Below are 22,359 nucleotides of genomic sequence, written 5' to 3'. Positions count from 1 at the left end.
CTGAGCGTGGCCGGGGCTTTCTGATCAACCCCACTCCATCCACTTACAGTGCAGAGAACCAGGAGGAGTCTCAGTAGGTTACACCATTAAAAAATGTACACATCTTTTGCATCTACCTGAAGTATCATGAGATCCAGAGATGGGCAGCGTTCATTTTCTTGACCTCAGGTGCCCCACTCAAGGAAAAAAAAAAAATAAGAGATGGTTTTCTCTGTGTTTAGCACAAGCCCAGGGCTCAGACATAACCCCCCAACATCAAGCTAAGCAAATGCCACCCTAACCATGCCTAATTCCTGGGCACATGTCAGGTCCTCCCTGACAGACAGCATCAGTACTTCGCTCACATTCGTGAAGACTGAGAGCATTAGTCAGCCAAAACCCACTGAGCCATTAGAAAAGCCACCCACTGACTTCCATTTTTTTCTTATTATTTTTAAATGAGGAGGCTAATACTGTCTTTGTCAGAGGTAGGTAAGAGGATTGTGTAATACAAGCTTTATTCTACAATTTTCTTATATTTTCCTACACTTCTGAGCCGAAGTATCCTCATTTTCCCCCTTTTCTCTATTCCTTGTCTCCTCCTCTCATTTGCATGAGTTGTGTTTTTTTTTAAGCCATGAAATTCATTAGGCATTATTGTACACAACTCTAAGCACAACATACCAGATAAATCAGGGAAAAAAAAAAAAAAAGGAACAAGGAAAAGTAAGCATAATAGACCACATGAGAAAACTAAAATGTCTGTAATTATTATTAGTGCTAAAATTTTACAACGTGCCAATGAGTTAAAACTAAAATAGGGCTACAAAAAGCAAAACAATGCAAAAGCACCTTGATAATGTGCAACCATATTAAAAAGATAAGCAGAAATAGTGAATACGTGGCTCCTGATAAATATATTTGCTGGAACCACTGAATCAGCTACGCACAATCCTACTTGCAATTACATGGGGTGTTTTGTTTGGTTTGGTTTTGCTAAAGGCTGTGGTGCTGCCCTGTTCATTCATTGCACTTCTTCCATTTCAAGGTTCCTCACTGAATACCTAAAATTTTCCCATTCTGCACTACTTTCAATCCATGCTCAAAACCTAAAGGGGCACTGGAGAAACCAATGTTATTTTCTCCTCCCACTCCCCTAAATTTTACCTTAAAATAAACCAGAATTTCAGTATTCCTCCATAGTTATAAAATTAGGAAATCAGAGCCAAGTGATACAGACACTTTTGTCCTATTGGGTCCCCAGTTGCTTCAACAGCTATCTTTAGCTAAACATTGCAAAAACTTACTTCCACGCCTAAATTCAGGGGTGTATTCAGAATAATCTGCTCCCAGCAGCTAATTTAGGTATCACGGCTGCTTCCCTCCACTGACGGTGCAGACAGCCGGGTCTGGCAGCACTGGATTGTAGGTGGCCTGAATCACTGATCACTTTCTCAAATTCAGATGCTAAAGATAGGTTTTGGTAGAAAAACAGTCTGAATGTGGCCCTGCAGCTCTGCCAATTTTTCTCCTATGATTTGTGTTTGCCCAGCTCTGAACCTCTCAAAATCTCATCAAGGATGCTGTAAGAGAAGCTCAGCACTTCAGCCTCGAAGCAAAGACTCTTTCCTGTAATCCGTACCATCACCACGCCTCTGCCTCACAATTTCTTTCCCTCGTTATTAGTACTTCTCTTAATTTGCATTACATAATCCGTTTTTGGAAATCACTTGTAGATCTTGTTTATATTCTACTTAATAAAATCTACGGACTACTGCGTAGAACGGGGCTGGTGTTGCTGTATTCTTGACCGTGTAATCCAAGTGCCCTCCAACACGACAGCTACAGCCTCTCATTCAAATCATGTTCTCTACTTGCCTAAGACTTTTTTTTTTTCTTTTTAAACATCCCTTCAGCCTTTCCTGTTTTAGTTGAGTTCACTATTAATTCATTTGTCTGCTTTCTATTTACCAGGCTTCGCTGAAGTCAAAGCAAATGCAGTCAGCTGACTGACATGAAATTTGGTCTGAAATACAAACGGCTGGGAGAATTTTAGGCCTTGATCCTGCCAGCCTCTATTCTTAGAAGTAATCCTTATTCATAAAAGGGTCACCTTTGAATGAGTAGCAACAGCGTTGATAAGCATCTGCAGGGCTGAACTTAATAAATGTAATTTTTTCCAGGTTATTTAGAGAGAACAAAACAAGCAGACCATCAGATTTAGACATCTGCTTTAAAGGCAACACTGCAAATTGTCTGGAGACCAAAATAGATCATTAGCAGGAAATGGAGTTTTCTTAATATTGAATCTGATCCTGCCCTACTGAAAATCAATGGAATCTTGTCCTGGACTTTCATGGGAGAGGGACACAGCACACCTACACTCCCAAAGACCTGGCAGCGCATAAAAGAGCCGAGCTATGACAACTGTCAGGAAGAAAGCTCAATCTGGATAAACCTGACATTACAATACAAAAGTGCCCATGCTGGAGAAAGGAAGAGAAACAGAGAGAGCCGAACGTTAGATTCACGTGCTACTGAATGTCACTGCTGAACGCACTGGTGGAAACATTCAGCTTTTTGCACGATTCGTGAAGGATAAAAACTACGGGAAAGCAAGAAAATCCAAAAGATTTAGGTCCACAGGAATATGGTTCTGTGCAGAAATGTTCACATGAGAAGACTTGGTGCTGCTGCTAGCAATACTATTTTCATTTTAGCATCCTCAAACAAATATATCAGAATATTTTACCAACGTCAATTAAGACTCAGAATGCTTCTGGGACACACATCCTTATTACACCCATTTTTACAGGCTAGAATGACACAGAGTTTGACTCATTAAAGGCCAGAAAATGAGTCAGCAAGGCAAAAGAACCCCAAAGCCCCAATCATCCATCGGCTGTGATAACCACTGAATAACCTCTCTTTCCTCCGTCATTAGTCAGCCTTGGGAATAAAGTCACTTATCTGAAACATAAAACTATTTCATACTTGATGTTTGCCTTTTTTGTATGTTTGTTTTTCACTGTGATTGCCTCCTAACATTTCCCAGCCTCGCACACAGACTGATGCACTTAATTTTGACAGACACAAAATCCCTCTTAAATCTGCTGCAGTGTTTATGCTGGGATGTATAAAAATGACTTCGTGAAACAGAGTCTTGAAATAGAAAACGAGATTAAAAATATTTTGCACACGAAGACTTCTCTAGGCTATGAGAGAAAGAGAGGAATATTACAAACCTTATTCTACTTCTCCTGATTGCCTAAAGGGGCCCCTACAGCAGAACTATTATCTTTAATCTTATGTTCTCTTTTCAGTGTGTATTTTATTTTCTCCTCTCTGCTAACAATACCCTGGCCTCCTAATAGCTCCTGAGTTCACCTGCTAAAAAGATATTCCAGGATAAGACTTCTCTGTATTAGATTTGCAAAGGTTTAGAAACAGCTTGGGCTCTCTCTGTGCTAACAAACACTTAGCGGTAAATGCCTTCTCAAAGCGAGTATTGCAGCAGTGATTCGGTCAGTGTATGAGCCAGTTTGCTTAACAAGCATGAACTTCCCCGGCCTGCCAGTATTACCACAAAATAGAATCATTTTCCTAAATGGTTTCATTAAAGGGACATTGTGAGGCTGAATAGCAGATATTGAATGAAAATGGACAGAGCGGATTTTTAGTCATGCCAAACCAGTCTGTGGCATCAGTCACAAAGGTTTCCCTGAAAAAAAAAATGCCCCTGTCGCTTTATTCAGAGCTGAACACATTTGCAGTGATTCTGAAAGATTCGCTGCCACAGCCACTGTGGCTGTACAGTGCTCATCAGCCATGATCGAGCCAATTTATCAGAAGAACCCAGGATGAGTTATTGTCTGACAATGCCAAGACTTACATTCGCTGTGGAAAATCATAATCATCCGTTGCTTCAACCAACTCCAGTTGAATTGCCTCCCCGACTTATTCATCCCATACAAGGCATGCTAGGAATACCAAGAAGGACGAGGGAGACACAGAACAACCGCAGATCCCCCTCGAAGGGGCGTCACAGCGAGCAGCTTGGAAGGCAACAAGTTCTGCATTTTAACAGCAAACACGAGGAAGAGGGGCAGGAGGGCACCGTGTGAGACAGCTATCGCTATTTTTTTTAAATACAGCGATGCTGGAGCAGAGACTGAACGACCCATCCATTGGGATTTTTCAGCTTTCTCTGGAAGGCAGGGCATGGAGCACCTTCAGGGCCTTCTGATGGAACTACGCGTACACAGGGATTCAACGTGGGCCAAGGGCACTAGGGTTTTTCTCACTTCTTTTCCTGCCTGAAACTCACAACTGAATTTTTAGAAGACTGAAACGTACATCCCTAATGCCTCCAGGCTGGTAATGGTGTAGTTGAATGGCAGTTAATGGCCTGTGACAAAAAGAGTCAATGATCTGTCCTTAATTTCTATTGAATCTGTATCTGCATTTCTACACGGAAGAGTTCTTTAATCGGGTACAACATACTTCTTCCTCATACCTGCCCCACAGAACACGTACTGTTACGGTGTCCCCTACACATGAGGCACTACACGGCATTAACACAGCAATTCCCATCAGCAAGAATTCATCTCCTCAAACCGGAGACACGTGAAAGCAAGATCCTCTCTAAGCTCGTGGAGAAAAATAAACCTCCAAAGGTGAACATGATCCTCCTGTCTTGGGCAGGTTGTGTAGGGCAGGGAGAATTGTGCTGGGACTACTCATCTCTGCTGACGGTGGACAAAGCCAGGACTTTCAGGCAACTCAAGTTAAGGGAGATAAATATCACCTACAGTACACAAGAGAGATAATTATGCACTAACTCCTACAGTCACAACTTTGCAGCAATGCAGTGGGATGCCTTTCTATTGTTATCAATATTTTGAAGGCACATTTGTAATGCCAAATCCACTTTCAGATAGCACGGGCATAAAAACAGTTGGGAAACATGTAGGTGTTGCAAGTGTAGGTGGCGTTTCTGTAATTCATCTTGTTTCACATCCACTGTAAAGATAAATACCAATTCATGGAGATACCACTGGAAGTTGTTTATCTCGCTGCTGATTTATGGTCCGTTGGTCATTAAAATAAACCAATGACATAAAGTTAAACTTCTGTATAAGTAGTAAGCAACGCAGGAAAAATAATGAGGACAAGCAGATCTAACCTTTGTCACTCAAAGGACCTATGGAAAGTGTTTAGCAAATACCTGATGTTATACACTCATGCCTTTAAAAAAATAAAAAATAAAAGAGAGACAAAGAGAGAGAAAAGGCTGCCCTATTTCCCTAAACTCTCAGCCACCTCTCCTTCCAGCTTTCTCCGTATTACAGGTCCAACATGCATCTCTGTCAAGCCAGCCTACTTGGTCGTTCTGTAAGCTGCTGTCTCTGAGCTGGGGCCTGAAACAAAACTGAGAGACCAATAAATCACGCCACAAAAGAAAATCTCAAAGACCACATAGTGGGCTCTTTTTTTCCTTCTTCTTTTGATTTCTTAGAGCCTTTTTTTTGTGTGTGTGTGTGTGTGTGTGTGTGTTTCTTGTGATGTTTCTTGCAAAGGCATTTTGCAGATCAAAAAAGCTCATGGACAGAGACAATTAATGCTCAACGTCCTCAGTGTGATTGTACTAACCAATTAAATTTTCTTTAAGAAAGAGGCTAGGATCAAACCCTGAGATGAGAAAGGGACTGAACTCGCAGGAAGTTCATACGTATGAATTTTCCTGATACTAAATTTCAGGCTGTGACCTCAGATATCTATTGATGGAATCGACTAATTGCATACATTGACTGAATCTTCCAATTGGAGAGCTGGGCGATCACCAACCGCATGAAGTTCAATAAGAGCAAGTGCCAGGTCCTGCACCTGGGACAGGGAAACCCTGGCTGCACGTACAGACTGGGCGATGAGACGCTAGAGAGCAGCCTAGAAGAGAGGGATCTGGGGGTCGTGGTAGACAGCAAGTTGAATATGAGCCAGCAGTGTGCCCTGGCGGCCAGGAGGGCCAACCGTGTCCTGGGGTGCATCAAGCACGGCATCGGTAGTAGGTCAAGGGAGGTGATTGTCCCGCTCTACTCTGCGCTGGTGCGGCCTCACCTCGAGTACTGTGTGCAGTTCTGGGCACCACAGTATAAAAAGGACATGAAACTGTTGGAGAGTGTACAGAGGAGGGCTACGAAGATGGTGAAGGGCCTGGAGGGGAAGACGTACGAGGAACGGCTGAGGTCACTGGGCCTGTTCAGCCTGGAGAAGAGGAGGCTGAGGGGAGACCTCATCACAGTCTACAACTTCCTCGTAAGGGGGTGTCGGGAGGCAGGAGACCTTTTCTCCATTAACACCAGTGACAGGACCCGCGGGAACGGGGTTAAGCTGAGGCAGGGGAAATTTAGGCTCGACATCAGGAGGGGGTTCTTCACAGAGAGGGTGGTTGCACACTGGAACAGGCTCCCCAGGGAAGTGGTCACTGCACCGAGCCTGTCTGAATTTCAGAAGAGATTGGACTGTGCACTTAGTCACATGGTCTGAACTTTTGGGTAGACCTGTGCGGTGTCAAGAGTTGGACTTGATGATCCTTAAGGGTCCCTTCCAACTCAGGATATTCTATGATTCTATGATTCTATGAATTACTGGGGAAGGGATGGCTTTTACGGAGGCTTGGGTCTTGATGTACTTGTGCAACTTCTTCACACCTGTGTAGTTAATGAATTAACAGGGCTGAATCAGGCCTCTCATTCGCCATGCCTGCCCATCCAGGGACCAAACTGGGTAACAGGCTGGGCTCTTAGCAAGAGGATGAGCATTTCGAGGAGGATGTGGAGCTGGGGGTGGATAAATTATGGGGGAAAAACAGAGACAAGCTGACAAGTGACTACAACATAAGTGGTGTAAGGACTGGTCCTTGGAGAGGATTTTAGCTGAGCAGTGCAGGAACCTTTAGCTACATACACAATGTATTCATAAGGTATAGAAATCCCAGCTGGCTTTCTGCTCCGTGCAGCTTCTCTCCAAGAAATAAAGAGGAAGAAGTTAATACCTTGTGAAAATAAAAACATGTTGGTATAACCTACCAATGTTTCACTTCTGTTCTTAACAGATAACGATCAATGCTAAAAATATATCAGAGAAAAGGCACTCTTGGTACTCAAAGGTTTCTCACTCATTTCTATAGAAAATCTTGTAGTCTCATTCCTGTGATGACAATCACATCTATAGAGGAATTTAATCTCCAGGGTTTTCAAGGAGACCAAATTTCTTACCGCCATGGCAATGGCAAACCCACAAATTTATCTCTGGGCAAATATTCAAAGCTTTTAGCTGTGACTTTTTATATATACGTCAAATGAGCTCTTTTGAGTGGTTGCTCAGTGCAGATGGCACTGCACTCCTTACTCCCAGTCCTGTGCTGCCAGATTTTAGATGCAATCACTCCAGTCTGCACACTGGAAGTGAAACTCGGACAGAAAATCTCAGTGAAAACAAACTCAAAAGTGGGTGGTATTTGCAGAAGAAAAAAACAAAAAAAAACAAAAAACCACAACAATAATTTGACAAACACATGCGGTTCCAAGGCAATTTCACACACTGCTGTTCAGGATCCCAGGGTCTCTGTACCATGTATTATGAAACTGCAGCTGAATGTCTTTTGTTCGGTTTGAACTACCCAATTTAGTTCAAATGAGTTAGTTTGCCTTCTATATCAGTACCTGCCAATGTTGTCACACAAAAAGAAATGAAGATATTAGTACTTTTTCTTCCGATGGTGTCTGGTTGGCTATTGTGAAAATACTAGGGCAGTTGTTCACATCCATTTTGCATTTAGTCTAAATTAGCCTTTTAGATTTAAAAATACCTTAGATTTCCCTCGTCTATCATTTTCTCCTTTGATACAATTTCTGAGCTGATGGAAGTTTCAATCAGAATGCTGTTAACCTCCAACAAATTAAATATTGGGAGAGTATATTAAGCAGAGCACAAAAACTAAATAGATTTTAGGAGCGATGTAAAAGGCAAGAAGCAAACTGGAATGAAAGATAGTTGGAAGAAGGAACAAGATTGATATGTAAGATTCAAATCTGATTTAAGTCCAGCACTTACTGGAAAAGCATGCAGAAACTAGATCTTGCAGTGCAACAAAAAAGGTACTGCTTAACATTAAAATGATAGTTTCCATTTCAACTTGCATAGGCACAATGAAATTCAAAAAGTGTTATGCCTTCCCAGTGGTAAATTAGTGCATTTGGCCCACACAACCCCCTTTTTTTAAAAATAAAACAAAACAACATACATATTGATCCAGAACACAATTTCCCCTTTGCAATGCCGAGTCACTGAGCCGGCTCTGACGCTCTCAAGCTCTTGATTTGGCCATGTTTATACCCCAGAATTAAATCGCATCACCTGTTTTCACTTTCTTACACCCAACTTTAAAATATATACTACCTCAGGGTTTCATATCGTCACAGATACACAATTTTTGTGGGTTAGCTTCTCTCAAATCATTGCTCTGAGCCCAAAGGCTGACTACAAAATAGGGCTGAACCAGAAGATACTTATTGATAATCCCAGAGTTTCCTGGTTCCAGCTGGGATAGAAGAACAGCAATGACAGCCTTTTCCATAGCAGCTCATTAGCTACCTTTCCATTTGAGGCCTAAAACTGTATGTGGCACATGTGATTCAAAGATCATTGGAAACCTGTATTCAGAGAGATTGATCATTGGTAATCTGGTGCCTTTTGCCAAAAATATTTCAGAATATTTCAAAGACCTCTCCCATGAGGGTGAGACTGGATGTCCAGAAAATATTTTCACTGACAAAACAATTCCATGAAAAAAAAAAAAATCTAGAAAGTAAAGGAAAAGTAATTCAAGCTGGAAGGAGCTACTCAGGATTACGACCATGCAACTTAAAATTGCTCCATTGCATTCAGCAACATTTGTCATGAACAGCAGGTTTGGTCTGGGCCCAAACTTCAAGACTCAGCACAGGCCAACTGGTCAAAAAAAGGTCAGTAGATGGTAACAAGAAAGGTAAAGGGACTTCCACCTTACCAATGAAAAACCTGCAGGGAGTGGGTTTATTTACGCCAGAAAATAGAAATGGCTGTGAGAGAGAATCATGGTAACCAACTACTATATAGGAACATTTTTAAGCAAAACAGTTGGAAAACTCAACAGGGCACATACATTCAACGTGAATCTTGTGTTTATTACATTCTGAGTGTCTGTTTCAGGTAGACTGTATTTAAATTTAAGTTCCCAGAGAGACATAAATTCCTGTTTCTCGTATAAATTTTTAATGCATTTCCATTATTAATCCAAATTTTATTCCAAGGAGCTTTGCCTCTGAAATTAATCAAAAGACTTCTGTCGTACTCCAGATGAAGCGAGCACAGAATTCCGGGATCCTAACAGAGAAATCAGACTAAAAATAGCCTGAGGACTGTGCCTGAGGACTCTGAAAACTCTGGGAACCTGGTTTGCTCTAAGTGAAGCCGGTAGGTCACACACTGCAGTTCTCCCTGCTGCTCAGCATCACTCAGGTGTGGTTTGAGCAGCCCGAGAGGGAAAGCAAAAGGTTTCAGCACCGAGCTCAGGGACACGCACCGACAGGACAAGAGAGAGCAGAAACTCTACGAAATACCGTGGTATCTCTATACGTTTGAAAATGGAGCTTGAGGTTGTTATTTTTTCTTGCCTGTTTATCACTCTGCATCCAAATGCTAAAAATAAAACTTGCTGGTTATATGTGGGAGTCGGATCTCCATCCAAAACAAAAATACGCCCTGCAACATCTGTCTCGGTCGTCCTGATTTTGGCAAATTCATTCCTGCCAATAGCACGGATATTTTGCATGAGCTGCTGTGACAGGCACTACAGCCGGGACCATAAAACCTAACAGCCCGTGCCCGAGGTCTCCTCTCTGTGCAATGCTCAACAGAAGACCATGGAAGAGGTTCTCCAGTTTTGGAGATCCAGCTTCTGGGCACACATGTTCAGCGCGATGGCACACGGATGCTTTGGCATGAGTTGCTGTACAGATATATCATTTAGGGGAGTGTTTGCAGATACAGAGTGGTCATGTACCCATTCCTCCTTAGTGTTTGTGGGGTTGCATAGACCCACTGCTCATGTTTGTGAGTCTCACACTACCGATTTCATTGACGACACATTTAAAAATGCCATCCCAATCCTCTTTAGAGATGCCTCTTTTGGTATGTGACAAAGAGTGCTGAAATACCTAAATAAAGGGCGAGGTACCTTTAGTGAGATCATCCCTCTCCCTGAGAGGGAAAAAGGAATTCAGTCCAAAAATCAATCTTCTTGTTAATAATTTGTACTAACAGAAATGCTGACACATCAAACACTTCCAGTGGCTTCTTATATATTACCCTCAGGTGACAGCCTACAGCACAGCGCCCAGCAGAGCAGTTTAAGCTTTCCAAAGAGGGGATCAAAGGCATCTTTTGGGAAGTCCCCAAGTCTATGTAGCAGCTCCAGACACCTGGCATTCAACCACTGGGCTTCATCTACTTCTCTTGTATTTATTTCCTTCAACCACACACTCGAAAAGGGCAGAGTCATCTTTGAACGTGCTACTTCAGAAATGGAAAGAGAGAAAGAAAAAGCCATACACAACCTTCACACTGAAGGTTTGTTCCACAAATGTTTTTCTGTGAGACGTTTGCTGAACAAGAGTAGAAGAGAGGGTGAAAACATCCAGGGCAGCTACTTTGGTTTTACACCAGGAATATCTAACACCCTCTGTCTGACTCCATTTTGGCTAGACGAGGCAAGCTTTCCTCAATGTACGAGACAGTATGGGAGTTAGATCACGTGCCTGGTTCAGTGCCAGCTTTAATCCAAAGTTGCTCTTGACACAAAACCGGAGAAAACTTGGCAGCGTCGTTTCCTGAACTTGGGTTCAGTCCCGAGCAAAATTCCAAATGAAACACAAGGTCCCAAATCTGCATGGAGCAAACCAAAGAAAACGCTGGCACCAACGCCGGCAAAGCGAGCAGCCAAGTTTTACTGATATACACACGGCTTTCAGCTGCCCACAAAGAGCTAATGCTGCCTTGTACAGGCTCTTTGCCCTATACTTGGTGCCTAAAACCAGCGAGAGGGGATATGAAGGAAGGGAAAACTGCTATCAGTTCTGGTGGCAGATGTGTCCGTGGGCCATCGCCCCCAGGCCACACGTGGAAGACACCGGAGCAAAACTGCGCAGGGCACTGCTGAGAATCCCAATAATGGGAACAAAAGCAACACTTCAAGCCTGAGTAAACAGTTTATCACTTCAAAGGAAACAGCTGAATTTTAGCTCGTGAGGAGGGGAGAGATCCCTTATGCTGTTGTCTCTCCTTACGACACAGGCTCGGGGGCTACTCTTTCCCGAAGATTTCCTGTGTGATTACGCTACAATTGCTAAACCCGTGACATCTTTGCTCACATCAAGTAGTACGTTTATGCACAGTGGGACCATGCAGAGATTGAAGCAATGCTCTGAATGAGTAAGGATGCCAGAATTGCCTCTTGACGCTTTCTGTGATTCAGCCCTCGCTCCTCCCCGAGACGTACGGCAGGACCGGTACCCGACGAAGTCGAGACCGAGCCTTGCATGCCTGCGAAGTGCCACGAAACCTTTGCACAGGTAACGCTGTACAGCTGCAAAATAAGCACATGACAGGTTTTCTCCTCAAATGCACATGCATTTTCATTAGCCCAAACTAAATGGTGACCAGAGGACGGAGTCAGACCTCGGCGGACAAGCACTTAGGAGGAGGATGCTGTCAGCGCACTGCCTCACGGACCGGGAGGAAATTTTTCATTCCCTCGAAGTGGGCAGAGAATCAATAGCTCATTTTTCATGTTATGGTTATTATGCCCAGTGCTCCACGGGTATCGTGTTATATACAGCCTCTATAGCAACGGCTCAGATTCCTTGCTCCTGTTTGCTCTGTCAGTAGCAATAATTGCAAAAATCCCCAGGGCTCGGGAGCGTTTAGCTCCGACTGGGAAATACAATAGTGGACCCAGTAAAAGTAAAATAATAGCCAAAGAGAGCAGCCCATAAATATGAAAACAACTGCAGCACGACACCTTTCCGGTTCCACTAGAGTGATTACCCCAGCGGCAACCCTCAAAAAAGCATGCGGGGGAAAAAAAAGTACTTTTTTATTGAAAGTGCCTTTTACCATCCACAAGAAATGCTAGTGAGCATCAAGGCAACATCACAACACTGCATGTATTGCTCAGGCTCCGCTTGGAAACAGGTCTGGAAGAGGCGAGGAGGGCTTGGAGCATGACTCCCCCCCTCCCAAAGTTACCTTTGGGCCAGGGCAGGAAAATCTCATCTCTGTAACACTGTTTTGAACACACCAAACCTTAAACATATTGCTGCCTACCTGAAGTAAAGCACTGGGCATTAAAATCTGGCGCGATTAAAATTTGGCTCTGGATGTGTGGTGATGACATGGAAATTGTAAGGTACAGTAAGGTACTGGGAAAAGCATCTTGCATAGAGACCACCTGACAAATACAGCATCAGCACCAATATTAAAAATAATAACAGTAATAGTAACGGGAAACTTAATATAGAGCTATTGTGAAAAGAAATATCAGAAGGCTTGCGGCTGTGAGAACAAATATAATCCAATGATACACCAACCTGTGGATCGCCCAGACCACACAGTACGTAACAGAAATTTCATTTTTTTAGTTTGTAAAAAGCCAGAATCTCAGAATTGACAGCCAAGAGAAGCATACAGCAACATCAGAGCAGAAAGTAGGCAGACAAAATGCCCTGTGCACTGGGTTTGTCTTTCAGACACGTGAACGGGGCACTGAGTGTAAAATGGCTCTTTGGTGGCAAAGTCCTCAAGCCAGCTTGAGAATAAACAAGGTGGTAGAGGAAATACAGCTCAGCTTTCCTTGTGTACAACTACTGACTGCCAGCCTCTGTTCAGGACTGACTTTCCTACGGCAACACAGAAGGATATAAAGAGGAGAATCCTTTCATAAGAGATGCCCTCCACAGACAAAACCAGGACATACTAAGAGAGGACAACTCCTTTTCTAGCCTATATACAAGTTCCTTTGACAGCCTGGGAAGCAAATACAAGTTGTTACACCCTAAATTAGCAACTGTAAAATTCCAAAACTTCAAAGAATCACAAAATGGTTTAGGTTGGAAGGGACCTTAAAGCCCATCCAGTTCCAGCCCCCTGCCGTGGGCAGGGACACCTCCCACCAGCCCAGGTTGCCCAAAGCCCCATCCAGCCTGGCCTTGAGCACCTCCAGGGATGGGGCATCCACAGCTTCTCTGGGCAGCCTGTGCCAGGGCCTCACCACCCTCTGAGTGAAGAATTTCTTCCTAACCTCTAATCTAAATCTCCCCTCTTTTAGTTTAAATCCATCCCCCCTTTGTCCTGTCATTATCTGACCGAGCAAAAAGTTGCTCTCCATCTTTTTTATCAGCCCCCTTGAAGTACTGAAAAGCTGCAGTAAGGTCACCCTGGAGCCTTCTCTTCTCTAGGCTGAACATCCTCAGCTCTCTCAGCCTTTCTTCGTGGGAGAGGTGCTCCAGCCCCTTGATCCTATTCGTGGCCCTCCCGTGGACTCGCTCCAACAGCCCCACGTCCTCCTTGTGCTGGGGGCCCCACAGCTGGACACGGGACTCCAGGTGGGGCCTCACGAGGGCAGAGCAGAGGGGGACAATCACCACATCCATACGTGTAAAGAAAAGGAGATAAACGGTTGCAGGGTTGGAGCTAGACCTAACAGACCTTTGAAGCCTAAATGAAATTTGCCTGCTGTTGTTTGCAGAGACATAGAAAACCGTTTCATTAGATTCTTTATGGAGGAGAAAAGAAAAACCACTGATAATTGAACAGCAGAAAAAGAACGAGAAAGTTGGTTGGACTCTTGTGCTCACTTTCTCCTGACTATACAAGCAGAAGATCTATCAGTAAAACTAAAAGATAAAAATTGATAGGGTAAAGCAGCACATGCAGACTCTACTCCGTTAACCCGTGGAACTCCCCGCCAAGACTTTCACATCAAGGCAAATCTTCATGTGAATTAATACAGTTTTCACCATATCGCTCACTAGATTTAAAACATCAGAGAGCAAACTGACTGTCATCTTTGGTGGAACAATGGTCTACCACCACTAAACTCTAGTTGCATTATCCGTCTTTCCTCTGATACAAACATTTTGCTTTGTCCATCGCTGGACCAATACCAATTTGGTCTTAAAAAGATGCTATGGTATTTGCACTACACGCTGTGACTTGAAAAGGGGTATGGGTATAAATAAAGTATATTAGAGCAAAGTTTTGCAGGCTCAGGAGCTGAGCGGCCAGATTTACCACCAGCCTGTGCCGAAGAGGTTACACATATGCTCGACCAGGTTGTGCTGCTGCCCTGTATATGGCAGGCAGTGAAGGGGGCTGAAATGCCAAATACCATTAAGATGCTCTAGCAGCTGCTGTGAAAGGAATTAGCATGAGAAGCAGAGCACAAAGCTATCAGAAGAACGCTGCACAAGTGAATAGAAATTGAAGAAAAATGAGCTCCTTGTGAAATATTGCAATCACTTCTTTAAGCAATAAAGAGATGGTTTGTTAAATAATAGACTAGAACAACTTCAATAAAATAAAAACTGTCAAAGTACGCTTTTTAAAGTTGCTACACAATCTTCCAATTTTGCCTTCATTACTAAACAGTAACAGATGATCAGATTTTATCATCATCTTGTCTGGACAATATCTTACCAGCATTTGAATACATTAGAAAATGAAAGAATACCGGAAGAAGAAAATTTAATATAATTACCACTTTCTGAAAATAGCTTGTGCATAACATTCACTTAATATAGCTCAAATAAAGTGAGAAAGAAATCAAGGATGGAGAAACTGTTTCCTATTTAAAACCAGATACAAACAGCTTGTCCTCACCATCTCTTTGGCACTCACTTCCATTTCCTGCATGTGGAACCAAACGAGCGAAAATAATTGTGCCAAAAGAAACCACACACTATTGCCTGACCAGGGGCCTCAGTCTTCGTTAGCCCAAGGATGATCTGGCTTCATCAGCTACAAACCTTGCATTAAACAAACCCTTTGCTGCAAACACTTTTTCCTTCAGAGAATGAAAGGAATCAACGGCAAAACAAAAATTTGAACCAAATTTTAAATTGTGTCCTATTGCCACGTAGGCTGAAGGGCTTAAATCTTTCTCTCCCACCAAGCCCCGGCCAGCAAGCCTGCCACAACCTCTTCAAAACCACAGGATGTGGTCAGGGAATTCATCCTTCTCTCTCCCTCTGCAGTGACCCCGACACGCTGCGCAGCTGCAGCCATTCCCTTGTACGATGCCCCCAGGAGTACACAAAAAGTAGCTTTTCCTGTAAGCAGCACAAGAAAAAAAGGCCAATTTCCTGCAAAAGCTGTGCTCACTGCCCCATGTCCCACACCATCGCTCCTGCAAATCGCCCCAGATCCTGCTCTGTCTCTCGTGATCCCTGAAGGGACAAAAAGCCATCTCTGTCTGGTCTTTTGAGATCTTCACCTGAGCTGACGTGTAGGATTGTAATGACTTTGTAGCTTTTTGGCCTTCTTAAAACGCTGTTGCAATTGGCCACCATCCTGTACAATTACAGGGGGCGGGAGGATGTGCAGAAGTATAGCAGAATCCCAATTTTCTGAAAGCTAGAAAGTAGCTTCCTGCCCAAATTGCCAGACAGAAGTCCCCGTTCCTAACTCCCCACATCTCATGAGCACAGCACAGATATTTAACCTCAGCTCTCTAGCTCTGTCTACAGCAGTCCTAATTTGTGCCTGAGCTAAAGAAACTAGTCAAAGCCTCAATCACATCAATCCTTACCATAACAGCGGCTGATAGCATCAGTGCAAAACATCCACTTTTTCTACGTGTCGTTAGGACTGCAAATATCCTTTGGCCTTTTTTTAATCCTCAAATCAGCACAGAAAGAAGTCACATTTTTGAGGAAAGGTTCAGTACACTGGGGCAGAGAAGCAACTTTCTCAAAGTCTTTTAACACTGAAAACGTCGAAGGGTTGTGTCCTTATCTCCACTGTTCTTGGGCACTGAGCACGAACTGAAAAGCAGAAAAAAATGAAGCACCACCTGGGTCACCAGATCCGCTCAGAGAACCAATATTGGAGGCTACTTTCATTTATTTGATATTGGAAGGTGTTCCACTCCAGCAAAGGCAGAATGACATCCAGTGGTGGAGGTTAAACCTACAGAAATTAGAATGGGAAATAAAAAAATGGATCATAGGGCTGGTTGATTTTTAAAGGATGTGGAAAATTCTAAGATAAATCTTGTAACTTTCTGAAAATCCCGCAGTTCTTCAACTGGAATTTACAGGGATCAGGGCAGAAATTAGGAAGCGAAGTCCTAGCATCTGTGATAATTAACGATAGGGTGACCACAGCAATTCTCCTTCAGACTTTTCAATCACAAGCTCTGTGAAAAGAAGGGAGGGAAGAGAAACAGGATTCCTTAAAGGTGGGAGCTGTTCGGGTGAAAGCCTCTGGCACCAGGCTGTCCAAAGAGATTTCACATGCAGCTTGTATTTCCAGTATTTCCTTGACGCTTTTTCAAAGCAGTAGACAACCAGTTGCAGATTTCCCTTGTCCCTCTGCATGCAAAGCAGGGATGCTATTGAGCAGACAGCACTGGAGCAGGATTCAGGACACCTGCGTTTGGATTAGTGCCATGCCACTGGCATGCTCAGAAAACCAGTGGCTCGCTCTGTGCCTTGGTTTCCCCGTCCATGGAGTGCAAAGAATGACCCTGATGTCTTCGGTTTCAGTATCTACTTCAAGATCTACTGCTGAAGAATGTTCTACTAAAGTGATGCTATTATTAACCCAGGAAACTTTTTCATCGGTTAATTGTAAATCTTCAATATAAAAGATAACTGTCATTTTTCTAAAATAATAGGCTCACATTATAACAAGTATCTGCTTTAAAAATGAAATACCTTACTCAAGTGAAGGCAAAACCCTTTGAAATGAGAACAAAAAGCTCACTGTTCTGACTGCCAAATTCCTTCAATGCTTTTCTTTTACTCCTCTGATGAAATCCAGAATTTAAAAAAATCTAAATTGTCTATCTCCAGTTTTATCAATGGGAGCACTGGATTTTTCTTTGAAAGACTGGTTACTTGCCAACCCTGCTCCAAAGAGAATATAAAATACTTTTGTTGCATTGATGTCAATTGTTAAGAATAAATTTCAGGGAAGGTTAGATGGCACATAACTTACGGGGAACCACTCTGCAGGATTGCAGGCAAGGTTACAGCGATGCCCTTTCAACAGGACAAATAATATATCCATTCACTATGAGCCAATCCTGTCGTGTTACCTTGTTTTAATCAGCCCTTTTATAATATAATATTCATGTGGAAATCAGGCTAAAAATACCCCCTGCCAAGGTGACTGAAGACATAAAATTGAAAACTTTATTTTGCATATTTTAAGTTCAGGTATTATGCTGAAATAATGTAGCATATTAATTGAGCTTCATATTGGGAAGAGAGAATGAAAGCAAGGGAAGGAAGGAGAAGGCAGGCCAGGAACTATTGCCTCTCCATCAATGATTAACCAGCCTAGGCTAAAGCTAACATGATCTCCGGGCACTCCTCAGAGGCAAAGCACTGTTATTTAGCACCTTCATTTGCATTATAAAAAATATGAAAAAGCCAAATATCGGGCTTAGATGCTGGAACACAACTGCGCAGCAGCATCCACAGAAATCCAGGCAGCCAATTCCCTCCTTGAATCAGGTCCCAGGAGGGGAGCTGGACAGAGACACTTGCTTACCCCAGAGAAGATGGTATCGTTTGTGGGGATGGTCATGGGGAGGAGGATTTCCTCTGGATGTAATCCTCACCAAACAGTGATGCTCCTGGGAAAACACAGCTGTTTGGGGAGGTGGCATCAGGGAGGAGAAAAAGTCAACTTGGGTCTACTTGGAAAAGCTTTTTATACAGGAAAGGGAGAAGCACTCTCATTACATATCAAAGCCATGAATGGCCATGGCATTACATGGCTTCAGAGACCCAACGGGTCTCATCCTCGGCTTGCTCAGTTTACAGATCAAAACAAGGCATTTCAGGTAGCTCAGCCTGCACCAAAAAATCAGCCGGCGACCTCTTCCCCGCCAGCATCCAGCCTCATCCCGCACCGAGGAGCCCTGGAACACAACTGACATGGGAAGCAGAGCAGGCATACGGCTCGATGCTTCGCTCTCATATCGGCTGTGCCGCGCTGACAGCCACAGAAATTTGTACCTGTCAGTTTATTGCACTGACGTAAGTGAAAAAAAATCACAGGGGACCGAGGCTGTGATGGTGTGAGGGCTGTTGTCCAGACCGCAAGTGCATGCTGAAGAAGTCCCCCTTATTTTTCCCCCAAAAGCTTCAACTCAGCGCACATAACCTTTCGGCAGCCAAACTCATCTGAGGTTCAGCACGCTCATCTTCCACAGGCATAGGGATACATCAATATTATGCAGAGCAGGAGGGGAATTGGCAGTTCCGTACCACTGGTTATGGGGAGTTATAAGCTGGTTTTCAAAAGGGCACGTTGTCTAGAATATCTGCAGTAGGGCCTTTGACTTTTTGCAGCTGAACTGAAATAGATGAGGGGCAACAGTAAGCCTATTAGGACAAAATTGAATGTTACATTGCATACAAAAATAATACAAGAATGATCCTTTTCTGATATTTTAATGTACTAATTCCGTCCTACTACATTGCCATAAAAAGCAGTGAAAAATGTTCTCATTCAAAGAGAAAACTGACATTAAGAACCGATCTTCCTTATTTCAAAGGAAAAAGAGCTCCTGCTTGCTATAGCCATTTTCTTTTGCCGTGCATAAAATATGTATATATATTTGACTGTAGCCAAAGAGTACTAGTACTGAGCTTGAACGTTTCAGAAGAGGTTACCAGGGATGTTTCTCAGGGGTCAGTACTGGAGCTGATATTATTTCCCATCTTGACCTGGCTGATGGGATGCAATGTGCTCTCGACAGATTTGTAGATGACCTCAGATCAGGGAGGGAGAGCTGTCAAGATGCTTTTCTGCATGTCAGGATGCTGAGTTTGGCTGGTCAGAGCCACATCCAGGAGCTGGAGGCTGCCAGAAAACACACAAAGTCCTGTACTTGGTACAGAGCAACCTCAGCAGAGGCACCTGGAAGAGATTCATCCCTGCTGCACTTGGGGCTCCGTGTCCAGTTTTGGGAAGCACCCAGTACAAGGGAGATGTTGACAAACAAGAACGAATTCACATGGTTCAGGGCTGGAGCACGTAATACACGTGGAAAGACTAAACGAAGTGGGAGAGGAGGCTCAGGCCTTCTCATTGCCAATAACCCCACATGAAGGGAGCTTACAGAGAAGACAAGGCCAGATTGTTTTTTGGAGGTGCACAGTAGAAGGACAAGAGGCAATAGTTACAAACTGTAGTGAGGGAGATCCTGTTCGGAGACAAGGGAAAATATATCCACAGTAGGAGGAACTGTGGACTCTCCTTCCATCCCCTCGTGACTTGCTGGAGGCAGCTCTGAGTGATCCGGCCTAACTTGGTGGTCGGCCTTCATGTGAGAAGGAGGTGGGACTAGATGTCTTCCGGAAGCTCCTTCCAACCAGAAATGTTGTATGTACTGCAGTACTTAGTTAGTTAGTTAGTTAGTTAGTTGTGATGGCTGTTACAGGAAGCAGCAGAGAAAGGAGTCAGCCCTCCATCACTACGTTTCAAGGAGAACGAGCCAGGGGTACGTCTTACACTCGGCACCAGTTATCCACATCTTTAACCACTCCAGTGCTGGAAGCTGGGAGGAAACCCACAACTGACTGTGCATTAGAGGAGAGAGAAGGCAGCTTCCCTGTTTCTGCTGGACTTAAAGAAGAAAGTGTGTCCTCAGCTTCCACGCAGCCAGGGGATCTCAGGGTGACCAAAAGCAGCTGATCTGTAGTGGCTTGGTTGCCAGCTTTTGCTTTGGGGGAAATACGAAAATACAGAGGGCAATATTCTCAAGCAAGCACAGGGAGAATGGTAAACCTCCTGTTCCTCGTAACAACAACCATGCCTCTATTTCACCGTCATGCTTAGATCATTTTGGAAACTAGCACCTCTGCTGTGCATCCTGCTGCACACTGTAAGCTCATCGTACAGCAATCTCGGTTTTGTAGCCAAACAATTCTAGAAAATCACTCCTGCTTTTCAAGTTGAAGAAGTAGAGATCGAATAACTTTTTTTTTTTTTTTCTAGGTAATGGTGACAGATGCCAGGACTTACGGCTAATGACAGAAGGTGTTATGAAGAACAGGGACCCAAACCTGATCACAAATACAAAGCAGTATGGTAGTTTTGCCTAGTTATTCCAGATGAACAATTTCACTAAAGGCTAGGCTGGGGAAAAACAGCTCTAAACTGTATTATAGGTGAGACAAGATTTCCAGTATTGTACTTTTAAATTTAAGTAATTCAGCATCTGCATAAGTACAAGCTTTGCTGAGTCAACAACCTTTTGACAAAGAAGATTTACTCTAATAGCAACAGAACATGAAAAGGAAAAATGTTTTCATGATAATGTATTTTCAATATTCTGTCTCAGTAATATTCATATCTTAATGACCTCAACAAAGTCTTAGCAGAGAACTTATACACAGCAAAATGATAAAGTTTTCCTGAATTTGGACTATCTGGAGCTAGATTAAAAAAAAAAAAAAAAAGAGAACAGCAAAGCTGCTGTGGAAATAGCCACTGAGTAGTGGGAAGTAGTGTATGCTAATCAGGACAGTGGAGTAACAAAGGAAACATAACTCTGTAAGTATTTGCGCACCTTCTCCTAACACTACTTATTGGGACAATAATTTTGGGTGGCAAAAATATAATTACCTTTCCTTTCTCTCATCAGACTGCCACTATGTACCGTAGGAACAGCACATCTCATTTTATTCTGGGCTTTGAAGAAGTTCCTGAGGCATTAATGTGATCTATGAATGCCAATTCAGAAAAGGAAAATAAAATAAAAACACCAGTTTTAGTACCTTGCAGCATCCATCCTCAAAACTTGAAGTGAAGTAAGAAGCAGCTGAATTAAGAGCTGGTCATTTCTTTGTAATATCTTTCATGCTGGGATCATGAAACATGTCCCATTTTTATGAAAGATAGACCTTTAGCAGAGATGTGGACCTAAATGTGTTTATTTCTGGATACAAATTTAGCAGCTGGAACCTTTACTGAATTTTGGCCATAAAGCATCACATATCCAGGTCTTCCACGCACAAATGTCTAGTAAAAAACTCCTGAAGAGGCAGCCTGAAAACAGCAATAAGGACACAAGCACAACTTCTTCATAATAACAGAGCACTTCAATAGCACCCCAAGGATTGCGATTTCTATACAGGTAACAGAAAACAGAAGGAAAAATCAAAGTGTAAAAACGAAATGAAAAGCTTCCTTTTTTTTATCACTGTATATACACAATCTATGATAACTCCTTTACTAATTTTAAGTGGTGAGTCAGAGAAGTGTCATTGTTTGATTGACTAATCTGCTTGGACCATCAAAAAAAGCTTAATTTCCGTTTTTCACTTTTTTTGGTAAATGATGTATTAACTCCTCTATTGAATTTCTCCCTTACACGTTTCCCCTCATTTTCTGAGGAACGCAAGGACCCAAAGCTTTCATTCAGACCAAAGAAATACTTTAATTTTTCATCTGTGGAAAGACATTTCCAGTAACTCATCTCCCTAATAAGACACAGTAGTATCAAAGAGAGCTGGAAATTTAGGAAGAAAGATAACATGAACATTTTCAGTGACCTCCTCTAAAACTTTTAGATTAAAATCAGACATGAAGTTCTGAACCACTGATGCCATAGCACCAATAATATCTTTAAAATGCTTTGTTGAACCAAAGCAATTAAAAAAGCCCGAAGGCACAGATGTGATTCCTTCTCCTGTGCACTGTTTTCCTTCCTCTACCAATATACAAAGTCTGATGGATTTCCTTTAAATTGAAGGATTAACACCACCATGGAACAAGTATTCGTTCCTAAGAAGAAAGGATTTGTGAGGGCAAACAAGCCACCATTAATCTTAATACTCCAGCCGATGCCAGTTACACATGCAGTCCTTGTTGACACTCCTTTATTTCTGAGTTAGAAAGACTCATCCTCGTACTGACACAATCAGACAGGACAGTTTATTTCAAAGCTATAAAAAGTAATGACATTTCAAGAAAACAGAGGCCTATTAATTTTTCCACAAGCTAAAACAGGCCTTTCAAGTACAGCCCAACAGCAGATGC

The 22,359-nt window shown here is 42.9% G+C and overlaps 1 protein-coding gene across 5 annotated transcripts in view; it reads right to left on the bottom strand.

Moving 5' to 3' along the window:
• Positions 1–22,359, bottom strand: part of TRAPPC9 (trafficking protein particle complex subunit 9) — a 464,677-nt gene that overhangs the window by 43,319 nt on the left and 398,999 nt on the right. The window contains exon 23 of one of the 5 annotated variants that reach the window (XR_014580943.1): positions 5,521–22,359. This exon is cut by the window's right edge and continues 36,258 nt beyond it. The exons of the other annotated variants lie outside the window; for them this stretch is intronic. The gene's annotated coding sequence lies outside the window, so the exon portion shown is untranslated. Of the gene's footprint in view, positions 1–5,520 lie in introns of those variants that run through there. 5 annotated transcript variants of the gene reach the window in all.

The sequence above is a fragment of the Anser anser genome (assembly GCF_964211835.1).
Source record: "Anser anser genome assembly, chromosome: 2".
Classification (NCBI taxonomy): Eukaryota; Metazoa; Chordata; class Aves; order Anseriformes; family Anatidae; genus Anser; species Anser anser.
This window is presented reverse-complemented; position numbering and strand designations above follow the sequence as displayed.